Source organism: Akebia trifoliata, chromosome 11 (assembly GCF_017979445.1).
Source record: "Akebia trifoliata isolate Shusen 1 chromosome 11, ASM1797944v1, whole genome shotgun sequence".
In the NCBI taxonomy this organism is placed as follows: domain Eukaryota; kingdom Viridiplantae; phylum Streptophyta; class Magnoliopsida; order Ranunculales; family Lardizabalaceae; genus Akebia; species Akebia trifoliata.
In genome coordinates, this window is record NC_141385.1 from 31,492,666 (window position 1) to 31,506,095 (window position 13,430).

General features: G+C 34.0%; 1 long non-coding RNA gene across 2 annotated transcripts; it reads right to left on the bottom strand.

Moving 5' to 3' along the window:
* Nucleotides 1-5,792: 5,792 nt before the first annotated feature.
* On the bottom strand, nucleotides 5,793-11,691 carry LOC147391281 (uncharacterized). Of its 2 annotated transcripts, XR_015183247.1 has the most exons (6): nucleotides 11,282-11,686; nucleotides 9,512-9,668; nucleotides 9,308-9,420; nucleotides 9,038-9,211; nucleotides 6,550-6,894; nucleotides 5,793-6,277 (listed from the first exon to the last, which is right to left on the bottom strand). It is a non-coding gene; the product is annotated as an uncharacterized LOC147391281 (long non-coding RNA). The 2 variants fall into 2 exon arrangements; XR_015183246.1 differs by lacking the exon at nucleotides 5,793-6,277 and having other exon boundaries at nucleotides 6,548-6,894; nucleotides 11,282-11,691.
* Between the last annotated feature and the right edge of the window lie 1,739 nt (nucleotides 11,692-13,430).

Here is a 13,430-nt window from a genome sequence, read left to right on the forward strand (position 1 = left end):
TCTATTGCTGGACATTATTCATTTGTGGATATGAATAGTCAGTAATTATTTCATTTAGTTGCGAGTTCATTTCTTTTCCTTCACATAAGCTGATGACTTCTGCAGGTAGCAGCTCTTATTTCCCAATGTGAACTTGATGGTGCTATAAAAGGCTCTTTCCCAAAGGTACAATCACAATTGATGACACAAGCACTACGAAAAATTCATTCCTCGTTATGCCAGTCCCAAACTCTTCTTATTATCATAAACCAGGTAGATTTCCTATTTGTTTAATGGTAAAGAATCTATGTTATGTTAGACCGAGGTGGAGTAAACATGCATGATACATATTCTTTGTTTATATATTGGTTCTCTTAACCTTTATTTATCTATTTGATCATTCAACAACCCCATACCCAAAATTCCATATGGCATACTTTCGAGCACTTAGGTATAGCCACACGACAACTTTGAGATCATGGGTTCAAGTTTGGCTTACTCATAAAACTATATATTAATTGAAAGTGTCTTCCACCTTCCAAGTGAAGTGTCTGACTCTAAGCACTCAATTCTTCAGGAAAAGAGTCTTCATGTTGCATAGTTAATTCTCTTAAAATCCTGAATGAGGATTGTCCAAACCTTTTATCCATTAACTATACCCTTATGCTAATAACACAGTGTATCCATTTTGTACTTGTCATCAATTTGGAAATTGTGTTAAATAAAAATTAAATTCATTCTCCTCATAACAATCTAGTGTTTTGTGTAGTGACCACTATTTGTTAAAGGAGTTTTCTTTTGAGGACTTCTTATTTAGGTGGGATAGAACGCGTAGCATCTCAAGCTTGTAATTTAGTTTGTTCTTTTTCATTGGGTTTGTCAACTCGACCTTCCCTTTTTTCTCGAGTAAAATTCTCTTTACTTATCAAAATAATAATTATGTTTTGCTTGTGAATCTCTTTTATCTTTCTAGGTATAGCTCGACAATTCACCCATGTACAAGTTAGACAGAAAATTGGGTAAAGGGGGTTTTGGGCTAGTTTACATTGGAAGAAGCGTTGCGAGTGGTATAAGGTATGCATGACCTAATGCCATTGAGGTATTCGGAATTTCTTTTGTTTTGGTTCTAGTGCAGCTTGTGGAACCCAATGTATTTGTTCGAGATGTAGATGATGATAAAATAAAGAACAAAAGAAAACTTTGGTAAGCACGGGTCGAACCACAGAGACAACGTTAATCCAAAGTATTTTTACTTCCAATCAAATTCAAGTTTAACAAGCGATTTAAAAACAACTTGTGAGAGATGATTTATCTAAAATAAACTACTAAAATAAAAATTAAAAAAATATGAAAGATAAGTGTAGATCAATTGGATCCACCTTCACAAGCTTTATCAGTGAATTCAGGTTCTCTTTTTATCTCGATCCACTAAACAAATCTAATGTTTGTGAATCGAAAAATCAAACAGTTATAACATAAAAGAGATCAAAAGTATGTAATAAATCAGGTAAAGATTATTAGATAAACATTAACTGTTCTCTGTGAAGCATGGTTCTTCTTAAACTTATCAAAGAAAAAAATCATCAAAACTATGAGAAACATTTAATATTCAACCTAATAACAAATACCTATGCTATCTCAATAACTCAGGCTAAGATTATTAGATAAACATTGACTATTTTCTGTAAAGCATGATTCTTCTTGAACTTCTCCAAGAAAGAATTATCAGAACTTTGAGAAATATTTATAGATTAACCTAATAATACAAACCTAACATTATCACAATAAAGCTATGAAGCAATTTCAAGAACAATCAAAACACTAACAAATCTTGCTCCGACTTCCACAATCGATTTAATAGAGATTTAACCAATAGTTATCGCAAGAACAATAAAGTGCAAAATAAAGAAAACATGAAAAGAAAAATAGAGATAAGAGAAAGAAAATATCTTTTATTACTTGACTTGAAACCGGTAGAGCCTCCTTACAACTTTCATAAAACTAAGAAACAAAAAATAAAAAACTAAATTAAAATAATAGAAGTTAATCTCTAGGGAGATGAGGGATCCTTCCGGGGGACTCGGAGATTGGAGGTCTCGGAGATGAGATGCCCTTTAGTCTAGTCTCTTATTTATAGAGAGATCAGATTAGGGTTTCTTAGGTAAGTAGAATTTTGAAAATATCCCGTGATTACAAAAATACCAAAGTCTTACTTCAAAATGAATGTCTTTCAACCGCCATGCTTCAGTACAAATTTCGAAGCTTGACTTTCTTTTTTGACCACACCGTTGCCATTGACCTTGGCGCCATGGTAAAATTTTGGTCAATTGACTTGAATTTTGGTCCACGATCTTGTTTTGGATTGTGGATCAAAATGGTAACTTCGGATTTTTTCGATTCGCCTTGAAATTTCGCGAATAATTCCTATTACATATAAATAATGGTAATTAGTTCCGAATTATATAATTAAATTAAAAATGATGATAAATATGGACTAATCATGCATTATGTCTAATGAGGGAATTTAGTATTCAATTCATTGATAAAATTTATATAATTAGGACTCTAGAAACGACTTTCTAGACCTTGATCAGTATTACTTACTTTGACATTGATCTTGTCACTACATGTGATGTCACATCTCTCCTCAAATGTTGCTTTGAAGTTTGAGCATTGAAATAGTAAAGGGTGGAGTAATGGTCATCCCTATGAGTGGAAAGTTTATAGGTGAGGCAATTTTTTACTTTCCAAAAATCATTTTAACTTTGTGTTTTTCCATCTTTTTATTTCTTTCTATGTTGCCTAAGTAGTGCCATTAATTCTTGAAATTCTGTTTTTTTTTTTTTTTTTTGGCTTCATCAAGTACTCTTAATGGTTGTTATGGACTTCCCTTAGTCTACCACAAAAGCCACCAGCAGAATATTATATTCTTGTAAGTTCTATGCTTAATACGTTGAATATTTTCTAATATTTACTCCAACGCAATTGTGTTTCTTTATGTTGTGTGCACTTATTCTATTGTTTGCTATCAAATTAATTTCCAAGTCATGGATACACTTGGTCCAAGTCTATGGGATCTCTAGAACTCTAAGAACTAGATGTATGAAACTTTGTTGATTCCTCTGATTTAGAACTTTGGCTATTTATTTATGATTTTTTATTCTTTGTGGTCTTTTAACAGGCTATATGAAAGAGACGGTAACTTGTATAGCAGTGGAGGCAATATCAATACTGGAGAAGCTTCACTTGAGAGGGTTTTTTCCTGACTTCGAAATTTTGTTATGTTTATAATTATGTTATTAAGAATTCGAACGTGCCATTTTTCTTTTTCTTTTAGTTTTTCCTTGTATAGTTATTCAGTGTGGAATTCTTTCCCAATTATTTTATTATTACAAATTTCGCTTTTTCTGATACAGTTACTTCTGTTTTAATGACAAGAAAGGTTCGTTTGACTATGCGGAATTCTTTCACAATTTTTCTTGAAGTTCAATATGTTTTGTCATCTTTGTAGAAGATATATGGCTCCGGAATACGCAATGAGGGGTTACTTGACAGACAAAGCATATGTTTACACCTTCGGTGTTATTGCATTAGACATTGTTAGTGGGAAGAGCAATACAAATTACAAACCGAAGGAGGAATTTTCTTATCTTCTTGATTAGGTAATCTAAGCGTTTTTGCAATTAATATGATAAAAGATATGAATCATTTTCAGCACAATCCCTTCGATAAAACCATTACACAATTCACTAATTAGTTGCTTATTTTAGGAGAGTTGCAACTTTTGATTCAATAAGTTATGTTGAATTTTTATTAGATCTGTGGACCTTTTGGAATCTTGTCCCTTGATATTTTCTCATAACTAGATGAATTCATATAAAAGGTCGGTTATATGTGTTAAGAGGAGAAAACCGATCTGACGGTCCAGGGTTCAATTGCACAGTTCTCTCTACTTATTAAAGTTTTTTTTTTGAAGAAAATAGAAGGGCATGATAGAGCAGAGAGAGCCAAAAGAGATAAAAGGCATCACGATCATTTGCTTATGATTGTATTTTATTTCTAAACAATTATGTGAGTCAATTTTATTTGTAAGTGCCAATTACTTCAATTAGAGCTTGTTTAGTAATGGAATTTCAATATATAAAATGAATTTTGAATTGTTTAGTTTAATTTGGAGCTTGTTTTATGATTTTTGTTTAGTTTTTTATTTTTTTGATTTTTTATAACTATTTCATTTATTGTGATTGGTGAATTAGAGGACCATCCTATTGTTTGTTAAATCTCCATATTCGACGGTCATACTCTATGATTTTTTATTTATTTATTATTATTATTGAAGCTCATTCTCTAATAATTTTATAGTTCAAGGCAGTCAAAAAAAAAATTCTACAAGAAAACATTTGACGGGTTGAGACCGAAAAATATGGGCTTTTTCCACATAATGTAGGTAGCCATCCATTTTCAACCAACAAGCCCAATGACCCAAATCTTACCAAGTTAGTAAGGGTAGCCTAGTTCATATTTTTATTAAGATAATAAATATTTAAAGCATAAAAAACTATTTTTATTAAAAATAACAAAACCTGGTTGAGTCACCATCAAGAATGAGTGGGACGAATTACATTGAATATTTGGCTCGTTATTGAACGATATCGACATGACTAGATGAGCCATCTTGATCCCCATCAAGAATTGAGAATATGAGCAGTACTAATGTGTTTGTTATGCTTTTAATCTCTAGAAATTAGTCCCACATAATCTTGTTATTTCGCTAATTTATTAAAGGAATACAGTTATAGTGATTGGGAAGTTCTGAAATATGTTAGAATTAATGCACCATATTAATTACATTAACTATATGTCAAATAGGAAACAAATGTAAAGGAAACTTTGATTGTATTTGATAAGTTTCCTTTTTTGTTATTAATTTTATCAAACATAAAATAGGGAACTTAAGAAGGTTACATGTTAGGTTCAATGTACAAGACAAACAAAAGAAAGAAGATTATAAGTTTAAAAAAAAAATTAAATTGACAAGTTGTAAAATCTTTTTGAATTAATGTATCATAATTATGTGTTATATGATATGTAGAGAAGAAAAAAAGGAAACTTCAAACCGTTTTTTTCCTATATTTAAAATGTCGAGGTACAACACTTAGAATCAGACAACTGAACAAAGAAACTCATCTGAATTATCCAGCTAGAATTCTAGACCTCGAGGATGCAATTGCCACCTTCCAGATTATTATTGATGTGAATGCCCTTACCAACTTGGGCTGATAATTTTGTAATTATTTAATAGTTGATAGGTTATTGGTGAAAAACAACCATACGTCCTTACCAACCCTAACCCTTTAGGGTTTCATGTGTTGCCTATAAATAATTCTCTTTAGTTTTTCAGCCATCATTAGAAATTATCTCAGCGACCCCACTCTTCTCTTTCTCATCATGTTTAATAACAAGGATCGCCCTCTCACTATGTGAAAAAAGCCCATATTTGACGGTCTTAGCCCGTCAAATTTTGAGAAATTTGACGGACCCTCCCGTCAAATATTTTCTTGTAGAATTTTTTTTTTGACGGTCCTGGACTATCAAATTATTGGAGAATGAGCTTAAAAAAAAACAAAAAAAATTCTATAGAGTATGACCGTCAAATTTGAAGATTTAACAAACAATAGCACGGTCCTCTAATTCACCAATCACAATAAACAAAATAATAATAAAAAAATCAGAAAAATAAAAATAAAAAAACAAAAGAAAAATCATAAAACAAATTCCAAATTAAGCTAAACAACTCAAAATTCATATTATATATTGAAATTCTATTATTAAATAAGCTCTAATAGAAGCAATTGAGCACCAATAAGCTTCTTATTGCAATTCAAAGCAATTGGGCACCAATAAGCAACCGTTTTGGGATTCCTTGGACTTTTCCTTGATGGCTTGCAACCGTTCCAAAGCTTCCATAACTTCTTTGATCGATGGACGGTTTCTTGGATCCGTCCCTAGGCATTTGAGAGTGAGTTGAGCTGCTTGTACTGCTCCTTTGACAGGATACTGACCATCGAGCCGTGGATCTATTATATTAGAAAGCTTTTTTCGCTCCGATAGAGATGGCTTTAATCACTGAACGAAGTACAGATGTTTCCAAGCACAAATGATGCATTAAGGACAGTAGGAGACACCTACAAGACCTAGCAGCAGCCTCTAGCTCAAGGAAGGATGCCACTGGAACACTTCTAAATAAATTAATATCAGATAGTAGCTTGCCCATCCACTCCTCCAAAGAACACCTTCTCTGAAACAAAACTAAGCAGTTTGTGAACATTAACTATCCATACACATTAATTTTACGTTTTTTTTTTTTCTCGTCTCTTTTCGGAGTCAAAATCTTAGAAACTGCTCATTCTATTCCAAATAACATAAGCATGATTAACACAAAATTGATATTAAAAGAAAGATAAAAAAAATAAAAAATTAATTAGAAAACTATGGGACTGGACAGCATGAGTTGAAGGAAGAAAAGTCGTGTCAGCCCTCAAACTTGTGTGGGAAGAAAAATATTCTAACCTGGTAATATAGCACTTGTAAGAGTGAATCTACATAGTCGCAGAACCTTCCTCCCAGAACTTCTTTCTTGCAATCAGAACTCTTTCTTCACTGGAGGTGAGGGCATCGACCCTTGGTTCTACTTCTGATATCCAGCCATCCCACTGCAGAGCAATTAAAAATTTCCTAATATAGTTTATGATAGAGGGTTTCTCTCTTATGATGACAAACCCATTTGGCCATAACATCCGGTCCATCTCTATGAGTAGATCCTCTGTACTACAGCCACAATCCTCAATGTCCGAAAATATCATCCAAGCATGAAGTAGATCGTAGGTACGGGGATAAGTAGAAAATGATTCACACCTGTTATTACATTACAATAAAACCTGTTGTTAACTAAAGCTTAAACAAGAACAAGCAGAAAAATTATGAAGGCAGGCCACGGCCAATGGTGATATCCAGGTTAAAAAACCTAGACACTGGTTTTTTATATGTTACATATAGAAATTATTATCTAGAATATTTCAAATATGAATTCACATTGCATGCAGGTATGCACCCTCAACCTCTGTTTGGTTAGCATCATCTTCAAGAAACTACCAACAAAATCCCAAAATAATCCCAAATCCATCTAAAATTGGATTAAAAATGAAATTATTGCAATTGTAACTCCAGATAAGCACAAGATGAAAACACAAAGCAGAAATGATTACTGAGATTTCAAGTAGTTCTGTGACTGTTAGGTCCATTACACAGAGTAACCAAACAAACCTCCTGAAACAAGGAAACTATAAGAATGTTGGGTGTAGTGATGAAAACATGCCACTACCATTCCATAAACTTCCCTTGGTCTAAACAGCTAAGCTAAGATAAGGTCTTTTTTCTTTGGTACTACATTAAATCATTAAGTATATAACTCCAAATTTTGCTGATTTGACGTCCACCCAATGACATATGTGTTGGTTTTGGCTCGTGATTCTTATTATAAAAATGGGCGAAACACATCACTGTGAAAGCATGTTTGACGATCTCAGTTGTGCTTTTTTTAATGTCAATAGGCAATACAATGGGGTTCTTATCATTAGCCATAGACTGTCATGGTCCAAGAGCTTCAGGTGATTTCTCTCAACAGAAAAAACAATTAAGAAGTTGAGGGGAGATTAGATGAGTCATCTCAGCTCAGAAAGCTCACTTTTTACTGAGAAGTTCAAATTGCCATGTTCTAGCCACTATTACCTCAGCAATAGGTACATAACACGTGCTAAAGAAAAAACAAATCTCAATAAGATGCTTTAGACACTAAAGCTTCAATGGAAGCTCACTAGTACTTGTCAATTTCTTAGTAAGCTGCTTATATTTCCTGAATCCCAGAACAACAGAGCTATCTTATACATTCAATTTACCCGTTCTGAGTCCCAGTGTCTACAGATATCAAGTTGATGATTCCTCAATTAATCCTCACCAGATTGATATTGTCTAAACTCTAAACCATGTCATCAAACCTCTTAGGATTCCTGCAACAGCATTTTACTTATGTTTCAGTCACAAACGAGAGGAATGTTGAAAAAAACATGAAGACCAAACTGCCATCACTAGAACTGAATCTTTGAAGGCCATGGGTCTCTCAAGCAAGATAGTGTGCATCCTAACCACTCTTTCCAGAGGCCCTTTAATGTACTAGGATTTGAAACGAAACAATTCGAGCAAATGCAATTAGCAACAATCAAAATCCAGTAGGTGTATTGATTTTCCAGTAGTCTACTCGATACCATCTGTACAGCCTACACACCATCCTCCCACACAGAATAGAGCAACATTTCCGGTGTATTTAGAATGTAAAATTACCACCAAGGACACCTAAGAATTGGCAAGGATTCTTTTCCACTTACAAAAAGAAAAGTATAAATCTACCCTCAAGAACAAGCATGCATCTTGACATTTTGGGAAAATCTACCCCTATTCCACTAACTTTTATCATAAGTGTCGAAATAAGATATGCTATGGAAGTCAAAGAAGAGAGTGAAAGTAACTCAAAATGCTTCAAATCTGGAATCTAGGATACATCTCACACACAGAGAAACAATTCCTCTCTTCATTAACTGTACCATACCCATGCAAACTTGAAACCAATCATATGATGGGTCCTAGAGGAGATTCCTAGTTTTACATAAAAATCAACATAATCCAATAAACAGTAACCAAGAAACCTCTCTCACTCTATTGAAAACCGTCCAAGGGTTAGATCCATAGCTCAGTTGGTTTGACACATTGCAAAGCAACTTTTGAGGTCATGAGTTCAAGTCTAGCTTACCCATCAAAAGAAAAAAAAATGTCCAAAAAAGAGGTCAAACAATTTTTTTGAAAAAAAACAATGTCCACAATTATTATTTTTTTCTAATTTGACTGGGATTCTCACCCTATGTCCACTTTTTCAGACGAGTGGATCAGTTGGCATCTGAAAACATGTTAAAGAGTTAAAAAACATAGAGAAGAAGAAAATCCTTACTGTCAGCATAGGCCAAAAGGTCGCCTTTAGTTCCCTAAAAATGCTGGCTGGGGATTCGAAACGCAAGAAACCCAATACCATATAGTAGATGCTGTTCCAAACTGCCGCCCATGCCATTTGATCAAACACAACTTTAGCGGGAACCACCCACCAGTCCTGGAATGGGAAAAGAGCCTGAAAAGAAACAGAATTTCTTTCAGCCCTTCCTTGGAAATCAATTTTTAAGTTGGAATGAACGCCTCCAGAAAATAATTCAACCATGATAATTACCTCCCAAAACTGGTAATAATAATGAGAAATGGAACCATGAAGAGAGAAACCAACAAGGCCCGATTTGAACATGCGTGCTCGTCGAACTCGAAAAGAGGTTTTCCTTTGTAGCTCTACAAATCAGTAGGATATCAATAAAACACATGTAAAAAAAAAAAAAATTAATGCCTAGGAAACAGAGGAGTCCTTTAAATATGTGATTACCTGTGCAATCCAATCTCCGAGAGAGTAGACGCCACTAATCACCATCTTAGCATTGCATGCCAGCCAAAAGAGGGCCAAAAATAAAGTAAATCACAATTGCTTCTGTTTTCTTTCTCCATCTTTCTCTCTTTCTCTCAACTCACTATCTTGTTCTTCCCTAATGGTATGGGGAAATAAATAATGGATTATGATCTAAAGATACTCAGATTTAAAAAAATATATATACAAATAAAAATATAAATTCAATTTGTACTGTTCTATCCTGATGAAGCTTTAGTTTTTTGTCCTCAATGTGGGGACTTCATATAAATTCAAGATGAAGAACTCAAACTTGATGAAGCATAAGCAGATGAAGATGAAGACGAAGTCAATGAATAACAAATCTTACAAGAGAAGAGATTGATCTTTGGAACCCATTTTGTTATAACTAAAACAGGCCTAAGGTAATCTTTGGCCATTTCATCTGTTATAAGGAAGATATAAGTTGAAAGAAAAGTAAGGTTCCTCCTATACTAGTGAAAATAACCTGCTTCCACAGGGTTCGATGTCTTTTTTATCACGTGCATTCATCATTATTCATAAAAATTAGGTGAGCATCTCTAGCTACAGCCACTAGTTGCCTAATAGAAATTGGGTGAGCATATGTAGCTGCAACCACCAGTGGCCTCTGAACATGATCTCTAATAATTAATGGCACCATACCGCCGATGCAACTACACATTGTGATCAAGGCATGGGACTCAATGAATAAAATCAACGATCCAATATGATCCACACACTTTATAAAATGGGTCAATCCGAAATTAGGAATATTTAAACCTACTAAAATGTGGTGGACTAAGAATCAACATAGCTTAGTCATCTCCTCCACAAAAAATGAAGGGTGACACCAAAAATCACTAAAACTAATAAAAGAAATGAAACATGACATACTCTCACCAATTTGTGCAACCTATTGCATAAAAAGGCAAAATTGATGAAAAAGCCTATATTTGATGGCCTAAGGCTGGAATTTCATAATCTAGAAGAAAGTTGATTGAGATGGTTTGGGATAAGACTCCGATGATTGGGAATTGTTTAAGTAACATAAGGATGTAATGTCTACAAAAAACAATAGATACATTGAATTAACCCTCAAACCAAGCAACGAAAGAATTATAAGAATACTAGCCAAGTACATGGTGCGAGAGATTGATAGTATAGGGAAAAATGCTAAGAAATAGTGGAAACAACCATTATCACTTGCTAATGTTCGTATAGAAAAAACATCGTTTGATGACAGCAATTAAAAGAACTACATTAACACATAATAGCACAAATTAATAGTAAAGTGATCAGATTCCCGGTAAAAGCTCTACATTCCAGCAAGAAGCTGATCAATACCTATATGCTTACTATCCGTAAATGGAAATTGAATAACTAGGCCTACTAATCCACAAACAAATATAGAAGTAATCCAAGAAAGTCTACTTATTTAGAGTAGAAACATCCAATAAATCCATACAGAAGCTAAGTTTACATGGTTGGATTTCTTCCTATGAATGCAATTGATTTGTAAAATTCAAGAAAACCTGTCCCAACCATGTAAACTGAGAATCAACAACCTCACCACCTCACTACATCCATAAGAATTCAAAAACAATAAAAAAAAAAAAGATCAAATCGATGTACTCAGTAGCAATTAAACAACAGATCCAGCGATTCAATTAATGAAATCTAAAGTGAATGTGTGTGTGTGTGTGAGAGAGAGAGAAAGAGAGAGATTTATACATCTTGGAAAGTTTGTTGGGGGCTCCATCAGTGACCTTCGCGACATAGAGCAAAGCTTGTGGGGGCTTTTAGATCCTTCAACAAGTTCAATAGATCTAGCTTCGACTTAGCTCTGAGATCGAAGAACTTGTAGAATCAGAAACCCTAGGTCTTATCTTCAACAACCTGAACAGCCTTATAGATCGACCAACCTGAGAAATTTCGAGAGTGATTTCGATGCTTAGGTTAATGGCTTCTACTTCACTCTATCATTTTAAATGTTTATAGATCAAGATCACTTCGAGACGGAGAGAGATATCGAGCAATCAAATAAAGAGCGAGAGATCAGATCGAGGAAGAGAGACAGAGATCTAGAGGAAGAGAGACAGAGAGATCGAACCGGAGGGAGAGCGTCTCACAATCGAGAGAGAGAGAGAGGTGAAAAATTCGACCTCTGTTTATATGAGTAAAATACCCAAAATTCGTGGGCCCATGGCCGCGGAATTTCACTGCAAAAATTCGTCGGGCCCCGCCCATCAAATTCTTTTGCCAATATTGACGATTTTCACGTAGTGTCTCTTCTCTTCTTCTTCTTCTTCTTATAAACATATAATATTCACTTCTTTTCATTTAATATATTTAAAACTTTTCGATATGTTTGTTTTTGTCAACAAACAAAAGTTTGTTAATTGGATCGATGATTTACCTGGAGGTGGCATTAGTTCTCAACCTAATTTGGTCTCGATATCTCATTTTTGTCCATTCCATGAGAAGTGCACCCAACACCCTTCAACATCAGCACTATGAGAAGCATCAAATTTAGCTACCAATTTGATGTTTGATCACTGCACTGCTCCTACCATAACAACCTTCAAGATCAGCACTATGAGAAGCGTCGAAGCAGTCATGTAAGATCTTTCCCAGAATTTTGGTCTCTTAACAGGAAGGCTTGATTGACTGGTTCAGTAAATTTGGGGTTCTCTTCGTACTGGAACTTCCTTGATTTCTCGTTCCTACGATCCATTTCTACTGTTGAGTCAGAATTCTTGTGGATTGTGTCCACATTCTTGGTGAAACAGTTAGCCTCACAGTACTCTTTGCAAGCATGTAGGTTTGCTCTTGCAATACCAGATCTTGTAGACCTCAATATTATCAAAACCTTCAATCTCATTTAGAAATAAAGCGATTGCTGGCTGCAAGATGGTGGGACAGGAGAGAAAGAGAGAGAGAGGATCAATGATTTACCTGATGTGCCTATGCTGTACAACTTCATCTATAGTTATGACTTATGACAATGAAAAAATCTTTCAATGGTTTAAATTTCTATGAAATTTTATGTTCTATTTTCTTTGGTTGAATGCTTATGAAAGAAGCTGCAGATTTATATTTTTAATGAATCCTTAATACTTAATTACTTAAGGATCATCGTTACTCTTGATTTTGTATTAGTACTTACATTAATACTTTATTGTTATCTTCTCATTGTACTTCTCATCTCATCTTGTTCACGAAAGCATTTTGTCGATCACATAAGAATAAAGTCCAAACATCTAAATACTAAGAACATTTGAATCTATTCGATCAAATCCAAAACTAAGTTTTATTTTTATATTCAAAATGCTTGATAGCTAAACTTCTACAAAGCCTATTCAACATAATTGCGTTCGTGGACCTCCTTTATCATATATTGGGTTATTTCATACAACTTTATTACACATTGAATATTTTAATAAATAATATTATTTTTAGAGTAATAAAAAAAAAAAGTTTATTCTCTTATATATAAAAATGGTAATTGTGTCCTCTTCCATAAGTTATCTCTTTCTACTATTTTTAGCTCAAGGTGCCAAATGAAGTGAATTGAGAAAGAGAATGATAAAGGGACATCTCTAGTAACTCAAAGTTTTGCTTGGCATTCTTGCTTTGTTTAGTGCCACATGGATTGAAAATAAGGTTGTCTTTGTATTTTAAAAAATCCAAGTTTGACTCTTGGCCCCAAGGGGTAACCAAGTTTTCCCCTCAAGGGGAGGAATCTTGTTACCGAGTTGACTCAATAAAGCACACACGTGCCAAGTTAGGCCAGGATGGGCGATGCAGTGAGGTGAGGTGTAATACAACCTTTCTTTTTACAAGAAGTTTAGACTTAATTTCTTTTAATTGATTTTTTAAT